This window comes from Sorex fumeus, unplaced genomic scaffold (assembly GCF_029834395.1).
Source record: "Sorex fumeus unplaced genomic scaffold, SorFum_2.1 ptg000036l, whole genome shotgun sequence".
NCBI classification, from domain to species: Eukaryota; Metazoa; Chordata; class Mammalia; order Eulipotyphla; family Soricidae; genus Sorex; species Sorex fumeus.
The window spans coordinates 6,671,069-6,689,807 of NW_026606093.1; the positions used below are offsets into that span (position 1 = coordinate 6,671,069).

Here is an 18,739-nt window from a genome sequence, read left to right on the forward strand (position 1 = left end):
GAACGATAGGAAAACGAAGGAGCTATGTTGTACAATCCAAGAAAAAAAATGGAATGACATATTTAAAGTTTTAAATGAATACTTTAAATAAAATGAATACTTTAAATGTGAATCCATTCCAGTCTGTGATTCACAACCCTGTCACACAAGTCATTTAGACTTGAGTGAAGGACAAGCCTCTTCTCAGTCAAACAAAACTGGAGACATTAGCAACAACATAACCAATCCTACAAGAGTTACAGAAAGGCCTCCTGTTAAAAAAAATCAGATACACACACACACACACACACACACACACACACACACACACACACAGAGCACAGTCCTTTATAGCATTAACCTCTCTCAAAAAGATATAAGGTAGGTGGGTGAGTCAGAAAAGAAAATCTATCCATTTCTACCTACAGGAAACTCACCTAAGCTCACAGAACAAATACAGATTTAATGGATGAAAAACAATTAGACACACCAGTGGAAGAAAAAAATCTGAGATAGCCATACTTATATCAGATTAAATAGCAATCATTATAAGAAAGAAATTAGAGACAGTGGTCAACACTAGTTATGCATTAAGGGAACAATGGATCAAGAAATACTCTCATCAACATTTCTGCACCAAACGAATGCTCAGCAAAATTCATAAAGCATTCACTAACACTGATGAAAACACAATAGTAGTGGGACACTTCAACACTCCATTTTTGCCACTAAGCAGATCAACCAAATGTAATATTAAAGAGACAAGAACCCTAAATGAGAAGCTAAAATAACTGGGATTGTTGGATATATACAGGACTCTTCATTCCATAAACAAGAATACACATTCTTTTATAATTCACAGGGGACATGTCTTAGAATAAATCTTGTACTAGGGCATAACTCAAACATAAATAAATTTACAAATCTAGAAATTGTACAAAGTAACTTTTCCCATGGCATAAAAGTGAAATTAACAGAAAAGGGATGGGAAATTTTCCACTTGGAATTGAAAAAAACATTGCTAAACAACAACTAGATCAAAGCAGAAATCAAGGAAGAAATAAAAAAAAATCCTTGAAACTAATAGCAATGAAGATGCATAAATTCATCGTAGGCTTACATTATAAAAAGAAGACAAAGAGGCTGGAGAGATAGCACAGTGGGTAGGGCATTTGCCTTGCACTTGGCTGATCTGGGTTTGATTCCCAGCATTCCATGTGGTCCCCTGAGCACCGCCAGGAGTAATTCCTGAGTGCAGAGCCAGGAGTAACCCCTGTCCATGGCCAGGTGTGACCCAAAAAGAAAAAAAAAAGAAGACAAAGCCCAGATCAACAACCTAAAAACATCTCAAATATCTGAAGAAGAAACAGCTAACAACCTACAAAAAAGTAGTAGATGGGAACATGGTGAAAACTAGAGCATAAAACAAGATAGAAATCAAGAAAATTATTCAAAGAATCAAAGAAACCAGAAGTTTGTTCTTTGAAACAACTAACAAGATAGATAAACATAGCTTAGATTCACAAGAAAAAGAAGAAAGAATTGTTCAAATAAATCAGAAATAAAAGACAGGAAATAAAAATGAATGCTTCAGAAATACAAAATATCTGTGGTTTATGTTGTGATGTCCCACTTTTCGTTTCCTATTCGGTTATTAAAGTTCTCTCTCTTGGAGAGTCTTGTGAGTGGTTTATTGATCTCATTTATTTTTTCAAAGGCCCTCCCGTTGTTCATCGATTTGCTCGAGCGGGTCCAGTAACGTCTCCATTGGAGACTTTGTTGTTACTGTGTTTGGCATATCGAATATGTCACGGGGAGCTTGCCAGGCTCTCTGAGAGGGGCAGAGGAATCAAACTCGGGTCGGCCATGTTGGCTGCGTGCAAGGCAAATGCTCTACCGCTGTGCTATCGCTCCCAGTTCTTGATTTCATTGATCTTTTGGATTGTTTTTTGGGATTCTTGTTTATTGATTTTTGCTCTAAGTTTCATTATTTGTTTACTTTTGCCAGGTTGGAAAATAAAATGGACATTCCTTAACAAACTAGAAGTTAAATCCTACTTGACCTAGCAATACCACTTTTGGGAATATATCCTGGGAGCCCCCAAAAGCCATAGAAACACCATCTGTACCCCTTATGTTCATTGCAGCACTATTCATAATAGCCATAATCTGGAAACAGCCTGAGTGCCTGAGAACAAAGAGATAAAGTACATGGACAAATGGATGGTACATCTAACGCAATGGAATACTACTCAGTTGTTAGAAAAAATGAAGTCATGAAATTTGCCTATAAATGGATGGACTTGGAGAGTATCATACTGAATGAAATGAGTCAGAAAGAAAGAGAAAGCTATAGAATGACTGAGATATATATATATATATGTGTATATATATATATATATATATATGGCCAACCCAGGTTTGATTCCTCCATCCCTCTCAGAGAGCACTGCAAGCTACTGACAGTATTTCGCCTGCATGGCAAAGCCTGGCAAACCCCCCATGGCATATCTGGATATGCCAAGAACAGTAACAACAAGTCTTATAATGTAGACGTTACTGGTGCCCACTCAAGCAAATCGATGAACAATGGGAGGACATTGCTACAGTGCGATATATTTATATATATATGTATATATACATATATATGTGTATATATAATATATATATATATGAAGACATATCTATGGCCAGGGAAAATATTTATCTAGGAGGACTGGTCAAAGGCTGTAATCAACCAAAAGTGTATGTGAGGTGGAGAGTAGGTTAAATAGAGAAGGGACCAGGATGACAACAGTAGCTGGAAATGTGGAAATGATCATAATGGACAAGTACTGAGTGTTAAAAGTAGATAAAGGTATATACTGGATAATCTTTCAGTATCTTTACTGCAAACCGCAATGCCCAAGGGGCGGGGGGAGAGGGAGAGAGAGAGAGAGAGCGAGAGAGAGAGAGAGAAACAGAGAGAGAGAGAGAGAGAGAGAGAGAGAGAGAGAGAGAGAGAAGAAAATTGCCTGTCATAAAAGCCGGCTGGGGGCATGAGGGGAGGTGATGGGAGGGATACTGGGGACACTGCTGCTGGGAGACATTCATTGGTGGAGCGATGGGTGTTGTAACACTGTATGAATGAAACCAAATAATGAACAGCTTTGTAAAGATCTGTCTCACAGTGACCCAATAATCACTGTCACTGTTCTCCCATTGTTCATCGATTTGCTCGAGCGGGTTCAGTAACATTGTGAGACTTGTGACTGTGTTTGGCATATCAAATACATCACGGGTGGCTTGCCAGGCTTTGCCGTGCAGGTGAGATAATCTCGCTAGATTGCTGGGCTCTCCAAGAGAGGCAGAGAAATTGAACTCGGGTTGGCTTTGTCGGCCGCATGCAAGGCAAATGCCCTACCCACTGTGCTATTGCTCCAGCCCGATCCAATAATAAAATCTTAAAAAAAATACAAAAAAGGCTACTATGACCAACTCTTAAGCAGGAGAACCTGGAAAAAATGAATAGATTCTTAGACTCATGTAATATCCCACAAAGAAGGGAATACGTAGTCTAAATAAGCTAATCAAAAGTAAAAGCAAATTAAAGTAGTAAGAGAAGTCCCAGTCCGGATGGGTTCACTGGTGAGTTTTATTAACCTTCAGAGAGTGTTAACTACACTTACTCCTTAAGGTATTCCAAAACATCAAAGATACAGGAATCCTTCCTAACACTTTCTATGAGGCTAACTTTATACTAATACCCAAAGCAGTTAGAGATACTTCCAGAAAAGAAAATTTCAGATTAAGCTCCCTTATGAACATGGGAAGAAAAATCCTTAATAAAATCTTAGTTAGCCAAAACCAACTATCAAAAAAAAAATGCACCCCAATCAAGTATATTCACAATAAGTTTGTAAGGATAGTTCAACATGAACAAATCAATCAATATGATACACATCAGTAAAAGAAAGGAAAATATAATATCTATTTATTTGGAGAAAGCTTTTGACAAGATCCAACATGCAATCAAGATAAGAAACATCAGTAAGATAGGGGTGGAAGAAACTTTCCACAAGACAGTAACAGCCACCTATAACAGCCCACGGCCCTATCATTCTCATGTTTTAATAATTTTATATTTAATTAAATAATTGTGATTTACAAAGTTTTTGATAGTTGAGTTTTGGGCAAATAATATTTCAACAACAACCCCACCATCAGTGTCCCCAGTGATCCCATCCCTTGCCTTTCAACCTAACAGGAACATTACAAAGTTCCAGAGATTGTAGCTTAACTCTCATGAAAGAAGAAAAGTCAGTATCATTCTTAATGCTGAATCACTGAGATCAGGTATAAGGCAAGGAGGTCCACCATATTCATTTTTATTCAATATAGTTTTAGAAGTCTAAGCAATCAGGCAAGAAAGACAGGGATCCGAATTTGAAAAAATGTCAAATTATCAGTATTTGCAGAACACATGATTATATATGTAGAAGACCCTAAATAGTCCACAAGAAATTTTCTTAGGAACAATAAACCAAAATGCAAAGTAGCCAGCTACAAAGTCAATACACAAAAAATGGGTGCATTGCTATAAAAGAATTAGAGAACACAATCAAATAGTATAAAAAAGTAAAAATATCTAGAAATAAAGTTAACAAAAGATATGAAACATCTGTGTATCATCAAATTACACTGGTGAAGAAATTTTATGATTCTGCATCTGAGAGTTCTCAAGTTTTAATATAAAACAGAAAGGTAATTGCATCATTTCTCCCTTTAATTGTTCACCTCGATCATAATAGTACACATAACAAATAATTGCATCTTATCTCATATATGTGCGTGGTCCTAAGAGACTGTTCTCTGTTCTACTTGACAATTTACCTCTTTGTTTAATAGCAGACTAAAAAATAGTTGAATAATACTGTGTTTAATATCTCAAATTTCTGAAAAATATCACTGTCATTCTTACTATCACTCAAGGATAAGAACTTTTCCCTTAGGGTTGATAGTGACTTTAGTTTTCTATTGGTTTAGCACAGTTAAACAATCTTTAGCCCAAGAAATGGAACTTTAGAATAATACAGAAAGTTGGGTTATTAGTGATCAAGACTAATAAAAATTTTTTTAAAAAGTGACGGTTACAAAATAAAAAAATAGTTCACACTGTTTTATTTATTCCTACAGCATTAGTTATCAGGAAGATGAAAATCAAAACAATGAAATATCATCTCACACTGTAGAGACTGGAACACATCAAAAAGGACAATAACAACTGGATGCGGACAGAAAGGGCCTCTCATTCACTGCTGATGGGAATGTTGACTGGTTCAGTCTTTATGGAAACCAATATTGACGTTCCTAAAAAAAAATCTAGAAATTGAACTTCTCTCTGACTCAGCAGTACTACTCGTGGGACTCTACCAAGGCCTATTTTCATATTTAAATAATAAAAAGAGTTATGAATCATTTTCTATCAAAATTACTAAAAACAATTTTTTTACTAGGCAAAGAATTTTATTAACCTTTGCTTCAAACTTTATTCCCAGGCTTCTTCAGCTTAATTAGCTGCAAGGAATGACTTGTATATAAGCAAAAACTGAAAATAGCTGCAGTGTCCAAGGGGCTTGAGCTTAAAAATATGAGATCTAGACTGTATTAGATCCTTGAACAAACTTTTAAAAGAACAGTCATAATATAAAATAGCAGTTCCCAATAACTTCTTCAAGTTTTATCTTCTTCAGAAGTTGACTCAATTCTGCTGCTTCATTCTTGGAAGCCTATCAAAATTCTCCACGAGATCTGGAACTTCATCGTTATCATCCTCTCCGGTAGCAAGTGGTGCTTTTCCATCCATGGATCATTTAGGTTGAACTTCTGCCAGTCTCCTTAAACTAGTCAGACTGTCCGCACCAAGCTGGTTTAAGAGGCTGGGAAGCCTTTCTGTCAGCTGCTTTGTTTTAGCATGGCCTGTAATGGTGACAGTGTTTGCTGCCAGGGATGCTTGAACTTTAGGGTTATTAAAGTGGATCACTGTTGCTTGGTTTGTGAACATATTCACCTCTTCAATACCAGAGATACGGTTTACGCCTAACTTCTTTAAGGAGAACTGAAGTTTCTTATCATCTGCTTTAGCTATTCTACGAACCACCTTCTCTCTGAGAGCAGTTCCTTTCCCACCAATAAGCACTTGGGCTTGCAGTTTGGTGTGAGCTTCTCTTCGTTCATTGTTTCTTTCACCTTGTTGGAGCAGAAATGGGGCCTAGTGGGGGGCTAAGGGTTGGCACTCAGGAGTTCTCGGAGGACCAGCTGAGATTAAGCGCACACACGCAGGGACGCAAAATAGCAGCTGACTAAAAACAATTTTACAATTTAAAAATGTGATATTTTGACTGTTAGTTTTTGTTCTTGGGATAAGATCTTTAGGAAGATTTGTTCATCATATTGGTTTTGACTTTTATGTTAAAGTAGTAAAAACAGTGTTCTATAAACTTTATTTTCTAGAAAATATTAGTATTCTATTTTAAAAGACAGCACATGTGAGAGATTGTGTCCATTTTGCTGCAGTTTATGTGGAATATTTAGTCTTAATTTTATTTTTTAAAAAATTAAGAAGTGTATCTGATTAAGATAGTGTTATTGAATGGAAGCAACATATTTTATTATTTTGTTATTTTAGTCACTATTTTTTTAAAATTAACTTAAGAACCATGTTTTACAAAGTTATTCATAGTTTAGCTTAAGGCATATAATATTTCAACACAATTCCCACCACCAGTGTCAACTTTCCACTTCCAGTGTCCCCATATTCTGCCCCATCCCCCCTTACTGCTTTTCACCTTAACAGACATATTACAAAGCCTCAGTGGTTGCAGCCACTGAGCTCATGTTTTTAGTGATCTTGAGTCTGTGTTTTAGATATTTAGGTATAACATTCTCCCACATCACCAATATAATTGAAGCCCTGCCCCTGTTCACAGATTACTAATTTCTTCTGCCTTTGATTACTTTCCTTCTCTGTCTGTCTCCTCTCTAAATTCTGAGATCAAGGATGATCTAGGCATTCCCCCTTTACTACAATACACTTATGCAATCTGCAAACAAAAACACTGTCCTCCCGTTGTTCATTGATTTGCTCGAGCTGGCCCAGTAACGTCTGCATTTTGAGAATTATTGTTACTGTGTTTGGCATGTTGAATATGTTACTGTGTTTGGCATATTGAATACATCATGGGCAGCTTGCCAGGCTTTGCCCTGTGGGCAAGATACTCTCGGTAGCTTGCCAGGCTCTTCGAGAGGGGCGGAGGAATCCAACCGGGCTCGGCCAGGCTGGCTGCGCGTAAGGCAAATGCCCTACCACTGTGCTATATCTCCAGCCCAGAAATTAACATAGTTACTTATATTATTTGTTTATTTATTTATTTTATTCTTTTGGCTCACCTAGTGGTTGACTCCTGGCAATGTTCAAGGGACCATATGGGATTCTGGGAATCGAACCCTGATGGGTGGCATGCAAGGCAAGCACCTTATACACTGCACTATTGCTCTGACCCTCCATAGTTACTGACATTTAAACGACATTTAAAATTACTATTCCATTACCCGAAAAATATGTAAAAAGGAAAAATCATTATTTTTATCAAAATTTAACTTGACTGAGGGGACAAGGCTGAATACAGGAGACAAGGCATTTGCCTTGCATGTGGCAGATCCCTGTTCAATGCCTCGTCTGCAAATGCCACCAGGAGTCACTCCTAAGCACAGAACCATCAATAGCCTCTGAATAGTATCAAGGGCTATTGTTGCCCCAAAAGAACTAGTACAAAAAAATTTATTGAAGATCCAGAATGTTCCTCAGTAGTACCATAGCTGCTTTTCATGTGTGAGACTCTGAGTTTGATCTCTGGAACCATGCACCATCTCCCAATAAGAGTCTTTTTTTAATATTTACATACACTGCATATTTTTATTTACTTCTATGGCTTGTCTCTGGGTCTTTTTTTTTTCATTTATTGAATCACCATAAGATACGGTTACAAACTTTTCATGTTTGAGTTACGTTTACACAATGATCAAATACCCATCCCTTCACCAGTGCACATTTTCCACCACCAAAATCCCCAGTATCTCCCTATTCTAACCCTTCACCTTCCTATGTGGAAGACATGTTTCCACAACGCTCTCTCTCTACTTTGATTATATTCAATATTTCAACACCAGTCCCACCATTATAGTTGGAATTTTCCCTCCACCACTCAAACCTGCCAAAGGGCAATATTAGACAATTAATTTTGTATTCCTTGTTATAAATAGCATATGATGTCACGTGGCTGCAAGAGAGGCTGTGTGTTCCTATAATTATAAAATTTTAATAATTAGGGTCTGGAGAGTTCTCTGCAGCAAGCTGCTTGGTTTGGAGATTCATTTGTGTGTGTCTGGATCATGGCCGTTAAGGAACTTAAATATAGCGGGATGTAGGTCATGGGTCTCATGTCAGGGTCCTATTGGGATAGGGTTAGGAGACGGAACGGCTCCTCCCCTATCCCGTGAGGCCTGGCATTTACTGCTACTGCTTTCGCCTACCTGGGTTTCTCATTGGGCTCTGAAAGATGGCAGTCCTTATTTGTAAGGGGGGAAGGGGGGCTAGAATGAAAGCAGGTGCATTATTGTTGGGATAAAAAGGCCAGGGAAGGGGCCAAAGAAATAGTGCAGTGGGTGAGGTGCTTTGCAAGTGGTTGACTCAGCTTAGATCCCTGATACGACATACAGTCCCCCAAAGATATGTGTCTGATCACAGAGCCAGGAGTGAGCCCTGAGCACAGTTGGGTGTAGCCTCCCACCAAAAAATACTGAAAAAAAAAATTAAATGGTCAGGGCACGTTTCTCATTTCTCAGGGAACAGGGCGATCAGCATGCTGCCAGGAGGAAAGGGTGTGCATCACAGGACTGGGCCATGTGGAGTGGCGGGACAGTGAAGTCTCTGGTGGGAAGGTGACCTGTGCTTCAGTAGGGTAGGGCAAAATAACAACAGCTGCTAAGAACAGGGACCAACTGAAGGTGATTTCTGCCCAGCGCTCTGAATGTCAAAGTGAGGAAGTTCATTGAAGCGTGGATAAACAGCGGGAGTAACACATATCCATATATTTTGAAATATGTAAAGTGCTACGTTAAAAACAAAATGATGAATGGGAAGTAGAGTTCGTAAATATGTTATTTTTGTGCTTACATTAGAGTTAAAAATGAATTAAAACCATATAATAAAATTGTTTTCTATATAATACCATATCTTTAAATATATTAAGAAAGTTTCTCCTTTCTCTCTGTATGGCAATAGGTTGTATCCACCCATAAACATGCTTTTAAGGGTATGAACAGATATTAAACCTGACACAAAAGAAACTGTGGTCAGAAGTCTAACTATGCTCTAAACTCACAGCTTTGGTAAAGCGTGCTGATCCTTTGAATTCTTACAGCTATTTGAAAATATAAAATATATGTGTACTTACAGATTTCCTTCCTTTTATATTAAGGGGGCAGAGAAAATATGTTTAGCTCTTTTATTTTCTTCCATATAATTTACTTAATGTTAAGGATATAGTGAAAATGTTGTCTTTGTTTGGTTATATAATTAAAGTGGTTTATTGGCAGAACTAATATTTGCAAAAGAGATTAAATGATTATGGCCTGAAAAAGTGAGCCTAAATATGTATACGTTTATAATTTACAAGATTATTATATTATTTATTACAAATTCCTCATAATTGAAGTATCATATAATACATATAGCTATTGGAAATGCTTCTTGTCAATAAAATACTCTGCTATTCTCTTATAAGCTACGTAGTGGTTTGTAGTGATTTAAACAACACACTAGAGGGCAATATAATATTGCTCTGATGCTGAGAAAATGTTCCACTGCTGAAAAGACACGATATTACTTTGCTTCTTTTTTGTTTGTTTTGAAAATGTGATTTTTACTAGCAAAATTAATTTCATTATTTCCTTTTACTTTTCAGTTCCTATAAAAATTTGAAACAAATTCTTAGTTGATATTTAAGATTAAAAAAGAGGTAAATTACTTTGCGTGGATTTATGCTTTGCACATGTACTTTTAGTTGGTAGATTTAAAATAAATTCCTTCAATTTTTATGTTAACATAAGTATGCCACAATATGAGACAATTATTTTTCTCAAAATGAATATTTCTGTTCAAAATTTTATTTGTTTGCTATTTAGGTAATACATACATGCACACGCATATAAAGAAATTCATTTAGTTAAATAGCTTTGTAACATATATCTTTAAATTTTACTTAATTTTAATTTAATTAATTAAATTAGGATAATTCATTTAAGATGACTATATCATTAATATAGTTTGTTTTACTTTAGGAGCGATAGCACAGTGGGTAGGGCGTTCGCCTTACAAGCGGCCAACATGGCCGACCCGAGTTCGATTCCTCCGCCCCTCTCGGAGAGCCCGGCAAGCTACCGAGAGTATTCGATATGCCAGACACAGTAACAACAAAGTCTCCAATGGAGACGTTACTGAGCCCGCTCGAGCAAATCGACGATCAACGGGAGGGCCTTTACCTTTACCTTTTTTACTTTAGGAAACTGTTTTATGTGATCCCTGAACATACAGAAGGGACTGATTTTCTATTTTAAATTCAATGAAATCAATTACAAAATGTTATAGCAACAAATTAAAGAAACTTTATTATATGTCTAAAGAAACTATATTAGAACTTTTAAAAGAAATTATACTAGGACTTATGTTTTCTAAAATAATAGTGAGTCCATTCTGGGCTGTTATTGTTGCAGAAATAGTTTAGGATAAGAGTGAGCATCTGGGGGCTGGAGCAATAGCACAGCGGGTAGGGCGTCTGCCTTGCACGCGGCCGACCCGGGTTTGATTCTCAGCATCCCATATGGTCCCCTGAGCACCGCCAGGAGTAACTCCTGAGTGCAGAGCCAGGAGGAACCCCTGTGCATCGCTGGGTGTGACCCAAAAAGCAAAATAAATAAATAAATAAATAAATAAATAAAAAGAATGAGCATCTGCACGGGGCTGGAGTGATAGCACAGCGGTAGGGCATTTGCCTTGCAAGTGGCCAACATGGCCAGCCGGAGTTTGATTCCTCTGCCCCTCTCAGAGAGCCCGGTAAGCTACCGAGACTATCTCGCCCACAAGGCAAAACCTGGCAAGCTACCCGTGACGTATTTGATATGCCAAACACAGAAACAATTGTCACAATGAAGGCATTACTGGTCCCACTCAAGAAAATTGATGAAAAACAGGAGGACAGTGACAGTGACATCATTCTTTTCATATGAAGGTAGGAGAGACAACTCAGGTGAAAGAATTTTGTATCAACCAATTTGATTTTATTGTCTTTGGAATTTGAACTAGTAATCCCCAAACCGACTGAGTTAGCCGGGCAGTCAATAGCTGGAGCAATAGCACAGCGGTAGGGCATTTGCCTTGCATGCAGCCGACATGGTCAACCCGAGTCCGATTCCTCCGCCCCTCTTGGAGAGCCCGGCAAGCTACCGAGAGTATCTTGCCCGCACGGCAGAGCCTGGCAAGCTCCCCGTGACGTATTCGATATGCCAGACACAGTAACAACGAAGTCTCCAATGGAGACGTTACTGGGCCCTCTCGAGCAAATCGATGAACAACGGGAGGGCCTTTACCTTTACCTCGAGCAAATCCCCAAACATTCAGGGTCATCTCTGTACCTCTAGTATTATTGTTTACACTATTAGAACATTTTAAGTATGTGTATGGGAGGGGAGGGTGGGGGCTGGCAGTGTCCTTCATGGTGATGCTCAGGATCAGGAGACAATCTTGGCAATACTCAGTTGCATGGGCTTGGTGGTTCAATGTTTGGATCTGGAAATGTAGTACTACTTACAGTTTGCTTTTGGTATTAGCAAGATATGTGCTCAGGCTACCGTATATGACTCCCCTTGAGGTAAATTCAAAATTTTAAAGAAAACAATGTCAAGGACAAGGAGTCAAATGGGGCATACCATTTTTTTTTTAAACCGGCAGCCGAAGACCTCCAGAACCAGCCACCACCATGCTGAGACCACTCTCCACACGCATGAAGGTACCAACAGAGGAACAAAGGCATGTGGGTCCCAGGGCTGAGATCTCCAAGTCTGCTGGTATCGGGGCTGAGCATCCTCCACCCAGATCCTCCAAATTCCAGTAGGCGGGGGTCACACCCACCACCTGGCCCCCTGGCGCCGTGTAATCCCATCAACGGCCAAGACTCAGAGACTATAAAATCCAGCTCCCGGACGAGACCAGTGCAGTCAGTCTCCTGCCCCTGCGCCTGGCTGTTCCTCTCTGGGGTCCCTTGGAGGGGAGCGGGTTGAGCTTTCCTCCCCGCCCCGACCAGGGCTCCGGCAGCCGAAGACCTCCAGGACCAGCCACCACCATGCAGAGACCACTCTGCGCACACCTGAAGGTACTGGCAGAGGGACAAAGCCACGCGGGTTCCGGGGCCGAGATCTCCCAGCCTACTCAGATTGGAGTCGAGCATCCTCCACCCAGATCCTCCAAATTCCAGTAGGCAGGGGTCACACCCACAAACTGGCCCCCTGGTGCCATGTAATCCCATCAACGGCCAAGACTCAGAGACTATAAAACCCAGCTCCTGGAAGTGCGAGGCTGCATTCATGGCCGCGGGACATCTTATTATCTCATTCCTACTTTGGACAAACGGGCAGGCTACCGAATGCAACCTGCCCACACGGCAGAGTCTGGCAAACTCCCCGTGGCATACCCAATATGCCAAATACCAGTAACAATGATGGGTCTCATTCTCCTAACCCTGAAACAGCCTTGAATATGGACCTTTTTAAAAAATCTCAGGGCTAGGACGAAGGAGACCTTACTGGGGCCTGCTCGAGGCAATCAAGAACAACAGGATGGTCGTGATCGTGATTGTGATGATCTTCTTTGGGCTGAATCACTAAAGTTAATCAGATTTAAAGGGAGGTCCAAAAAGAGGAACTTCATGGGGAGGAGGCCTATATCCTCAGGGTCTGCGGATGGTCTTATCAGGTCTCTGTTTTCTGTATCCACAAGGTGGTTCATTCCTAGAATTCTTCTCCCATGAAACTTTGTTTCATTGCAAAGGGCCTTTCCCTATCTGCCCTGCCTACATCAGCACCATTGGGCGGCACCCTGCAGTCCTTACAGAAGCAGCCTGATTTCCCACAATTAAAACATTTGCCCTGAGCACCAAATAAAGGGTGCTGGGAAGATCCGCCCAGGACGGGAGATGCATGCTGAAAGTAGACTCCAGACCGAACATGATTGCCACCCAATGCCTCTTCTGCAAACCACAGAACCCAAAAGGAGAGAACATAAGGGAGTACCCTGCCACAGAGGCCGGGTAGGATGGGGGATGGGGAGGGGGGTGGGATGGATACAGGGATTGGTAGGGGTGGAGAATGGGCACTGGTGGTGGGATGGGTACTCGATCATTGTATAACTGAAAACCAAGCAAAAAAACTTGTAAGTCTACAATTGTATCTCATGGTGTTTCACTAAAAAAAGTAAAAAAAAAAATAAATGCTGATGAAATATCTCTCTTCTGTTTGGCCTGCTGGCCTGCACTATCAAATATCTTAATCATTACCAATGATTCTGTTACTCCTCGGATGTATGCTTTTATACTTTGAAGAATAATAAAAATTCTAAATATTAAAAAAAAATTTGCCCTGATCTTGCCTCTGTATGACAAAGGTCTCAACAGCTTTAATACATGCCTGATGTTTGATAGAACCAGCATTCCAACATGCCTTCATGTAACCCATTATGTCCTCCTTCTCCTTAATGGGGTTCAGAATGCCCTGGCAATCCTCATTAGCATTTTCAAAGGCCAATTGTTTGGACAACAGCTCCTGAGTTTCCTTATCCTTAACCTGCCTTTTGATGGCTTCCATTAAAAAAAATAATAAAATTAAAAATTTAAAAAAAAATCTTGAGGTACCCAAGAAGTATTTTTTTTTCATTTTTATTAGTGAAACACCATGAGGTACAGTTGTAGACTTACAAATTTTTGTGCTTGGGTTTTGATTATACAATGATCAAATACCCATCCCTCTACCAGTGCCCATTCCCCACCACCACGGATCCCAGTATCCCTCCCATTCCCCATCCCCCCCAACCCACCCTGCCTCTGTGGCAGAGCATTCACCTTTGTTCTCTCTCTCCTATTGGGTGTTGTGGTTTGCAAAAGAGGCAATGGGTGACAATCATGTTTGGTCTATAATCTACTTTCAGCATGCTTCTTCCATCCTGGGAGGATCCTTCCAACAACCTTTATTTGGTGCTCCCTTCTCTATCTGAGCTGCCCTTTCCCCTCGCATGTGTGGCTGGCCTCCAAGCTATGGAGTAAACCTCCTGGTACTAATCTTGGCTATTCTTAGGTGTTAGTCTCCTATTTTGTTACTTTATGTTCACCAGATGAATGCAATCTTTCTATATTTGTCCCTCTCTGACTCATTTCGCTTTGCATGATACTTTCCATGTGGTACCACTTGTATGTAAATTTCACGACTTCATCTTTTCTAACAGCTACATAGTACTGCATTGTGTAGTTGTACCAAAGTTTCTTTAACCAGTCATCTGTTCTCAGGCACTAGGGTTTTTTTTTTCCAAATTCTGGCTATTGTAAACAGAGCTCCAATGAATAAACAAGTGCAGACGTCACTTAGACTATACTTTTTTGCCTCTCTGGGATATATTCTCAGGAGTGGTATTGCTGGGTCAAATGGGAGCTCAATTTTTAATTTTTGGAGAATCAACCATACTGTTTTGCAAAAGGGCTGAACCAGTTGGCATTCTCACCAGCAGTGAAGAAGGGTCCCTTTCTCGCCACATCTGCGCCAGCACTGGTTGTCTTTATTCTTTTGGATGTGGGCCAGTCTCTGTGGTGTGAGATGATATCTCATTGTGTTTTTGATCTGCATCGCCTTGATGATGAATGATGTAGAGCATTTTCTCATGTGCCTTTTTGCCATTCAGATTTCTTCTTTGAGAAAGTTTCTGTTCATTTCGTTGCCCCAATTTTTTATGGAGTTGGATGATTTCTTCTTGTGTTCATCAAGTATTTTATATATCCTTGATATCAACCCCTTGTCAGATGGGTATTCGGTGAATATCCTTTCCCATTCTGTAGACTGTCTTTGTATTTTGGTCGTTGTTTCTTTTGAGGTGCAGAAGCTTCTTAGTTTAAGATAGTCCCATTTGTCTGTCTCTGTTTTGATTTGCTTGGACAGTGGCATGTCATCTTTGAAGATACCGTTAGCTTCAATGTCATGGAGGGTTTTGCCAACCTTGTCTTCAATGTACCTTAAGGTTTCTGGTCTGATGTTGAGTTCTTTACTCCATTTTGATCTTACTTTTGTACATAGTGTTAGGCAGAGATCTGAGCCCAATTTTTTGCATGTGGCCGTCCAGTTTTGCCAGTACAATTTGTTAAAGAGGCTTTCCTTACACCACTTCACATTTCTTGCTTCTTTATCAAAGATTAGATGATCATATGTTTGAGCGAGATGTCAGTATATTCAACCCTGTTCCGTTGGTCTGCAGCTCTGCCTTTGTTCCAGTACCATGTTGTTTTAATTATTACTGCTTTGTAGTACAGTTTGAAGTTCGGGAGGTTGATTCCTCCCATTTTCTTTTTCCCAAGAATTACTTTAGCTATTTGTGGGGGCTTATTGTTCCATATGAATTTCAGGAGTGTTGTCTCCATTTCTTTGAAGAACGTCATGGGTATCCTGATAGGGATCACATTCAATTTGTACAATGCTTTGGGAAGTATTGCCATTTTGACAATGTTAATTCTCCTGATCCATGAACAGGGGATATCGTTCCATTTCCTCGTGTCCTCTTTCATTTCCTGAAGTAGCATTTTGTAGTTTTCTGTGCACGGGTCCTTTACTCCCTTAGTTAAGCTGATTCCTAAGTATTTGATTGTCTGGGGCACAATTGTGAATGGGATTGTTTTCTTCATGTCACTTTCTTCTCTCTCACTGTTTGCATATAGGAAAGCCATGGACTTTTGGGTATTGATTTTATAGCCTGCAACTTTACTATACAAGTCTATTGTTTCTAGGAGTTTCTTGGTAGAGGTTTTAGGGTTCTCTAAGTATAGTATCATATAATCTGCGAATAGTGAGAGCTTGATTTTTTCCTTTACTACCTGAATGCCCTTAATATCTTTTTCTTTCCTAACCGCGATTGCAAGTACTTCCAGTACTATACTGAACAGCAGTGGAGAAAGTGGGCATCCTTGTCTCTTTCCTGATCTTAGAGGGAAGGCTCTCAGTTTTTCCCCATTGAGGTTGATGCTTGCTGTAGGCTTGTGGTAGATGGCTTAAACTATATTGAGGAAAGTACCCTCTATGCCCATTTTGGCAAGTGTTTTCATCATAAAGGGGTGCTGGATCTTGTCAAATTACTTTGTCTGCATCTATTGATATGATCATATGCTTTTTATCTTTTCTTTTGTTGATATGATAGATTATGTTGATCGATTTCCAAATGTTAAACTATCCTTGCATCTCTGGGATGAATCCTACTTGGTCATGCTGTATGATCTTTTGATGAGTTGTTGGATTCTATTCACTAATAGTTTGTTGAGGATCTTTGAGTCTGTGTTCATCAGGGATTTTAGTTTGTAATTCTCTTTCTTTGTGTTATCTCTGTCAGCTTTTGGTATCTGGGTGATATTTGCTTCGTAGAAACTGTTCGGAAGTGTTTTTGATATTTCAATTCTGTGGAAAAGCTTAAAGAGGATTGGGAGTAAGTCCTCTTTAAAGATTTGGAAGAATTCACTAGTAAATCCATCTGGCCCAGGACTTTTGTGCTTGGGGAGACTTTTATTAGTATTTTAATTTCCTTGATCACATAGGTCTGTTCAGGTATTCCAGGTCTTCTTGGTTCAGCATTGGGAGTCTGTAAGAATCTAGGAATTTATTCATTTCCTCGAGGTTTTCATGTTCTGTAGCATAAAGCTTCTCAAAGTACTCCCTGAGAATCCTTTGAATTTCTGTAGTTTCTGCTGCAATGACCCCCATTTCATTTCTGATTCAGTTTATTAGGGTTTTCTCTCTCCCTTTCTTATTGAGTCTTGCTAGAGGTTTATTGATCTTGTTTATTTTCTCGAAGAAACAGCTCTTGGTTTCATTGATCTTTCGAATTGTTTTTTGAGTTTCCATCTTGTTAATCTCTGCTCTGAGTTTTATTATTTCCTTCCTCCTGTTCTGGTTGGACTCCTATTGTTGGTCCTTCTCCAAGCTCTTAAGCTGTGAGGTTAGGTTACTTATGTGGGCACACACCTCCTTCCTGAACAATGCTTGTAGAGCTATAAACTTTCCTCTTAACACAGCTTTTGCTGTGTCCCATAAGTTTTGGTAACTCATGTCCTCATTTTTCATTTGTTTCTAGGATTCTTTTGATTTCCTCTTTAACTTCCTTTCTAAGCCACTTGTTGTCCAATAGTGCACTGTTTAATTTCCAGGTGTTTGATTTAGTTTTCTGTTTTTGTGTGCTATTTACTTCTAATTTCAGCACATTATGGTCTGAGAAGATTGTTTATACAATCTCTATCTTCTTAATTTTATGGAGGTATGTTTTGTGGCTCAGCATGTGGTCTATCTTGGAGAATGTTCCATGCACACTTGAGAATAATGTGTACTCAGCTTTTTGAGGATGAAGTGTCCTGTATATATCTACTAAGTCCCTTTCTTCCATTGTTTCCCTCAGATGAAGTATGTCCTTGCTAAGCTTGAGTCTGGTTAATCTATCATGAGGTGACAAAGAGATGTTGAAGTCTCCCACTAGTATTGTGTTGCTATTGATGTCTTTTTCCAAATCTATGAGTAGTTGTTTTAAGTACTTTGCTGGTCTCTCATTAGGTGCATATACATTTATTATTGTAAGTTCTTCCTGTTGTACAGATCCTTTGATCAATAAGAAATGGCCTTCACTGTCTCTTATGACTTTCTTCACTCTGAAATCGATGTGGTCTGATATAAGGATGGCTACCCCCGCTTTTTTATGGGAGCTGCTTGCCTTTCAGATTGTTTTCCAGCCTTTGACTCTGAGCCTGTGTTTGCTTTGACTATTGAGATGTGTTTCTTGCAGACAGCAGAATTTGGGTTCGGTTTTCTAATCCATCCTGCCACTCTGTGTCTTTTAATTGGTGTGTTTAGCCTATTGACGTTGAGAGAGATTATTGTTATGGGTTCTTGTTCCATTTTTCTTTTGAAATTTGGTGTATTTGAGGGGCCTGTCTTGTTGTAAAGTAGCCCATTTAGTTGCTCTTGTAACCATGGTTTTGAGTCTATAAAGTTTCTGAGCTGTTGTTTGCCTGTGAAACTGTGTGTTATTCCTTCTGTTATGAATGAGAGTCTCGCTGGGTAAAGTATTTTTGGTGAGACATTTATTTCATTGAGTTTTCTTCACTATATACCACCAGTGTTTTCAGGCTGTGAGGGTTTCATCAGATAAATAAGTTGTGAATCTTAATTAAGTATGCTACTTTTTATAAAATTTCTTTCTTTGATCTTGCTGATTTCAGAATTTTTTCTCTATTTAAGGTTTTGGTCATTTTGATTAGGATGTGTCTTTTGGTATTTTTATTTGGAATTCTTCTAGCTGGTACCCTTCGGGTCTCCTAAATGTGGTCGCATGTTTTCTTCAGCTCTGGAAATGTCGGAGCAATGATGTCTTTGACAGTTT

The 18,739-nt window shown here is 39.3% G+C and overlaps 1 pseudogene; it reads right to left on the reverse strand.

Moving 5' to 3' along the window:
• Positions 1–5,719: 5,719 nt before the first annotated feature.
• On the reverse strand, positions 5,720–13,932 carry LOC130027125 (transcription factor BTF3-like; annotated as a pseudogene).
• Between the last annotated feature and the right edge of the window lie 4,807 nt (positions 13,933–18,739).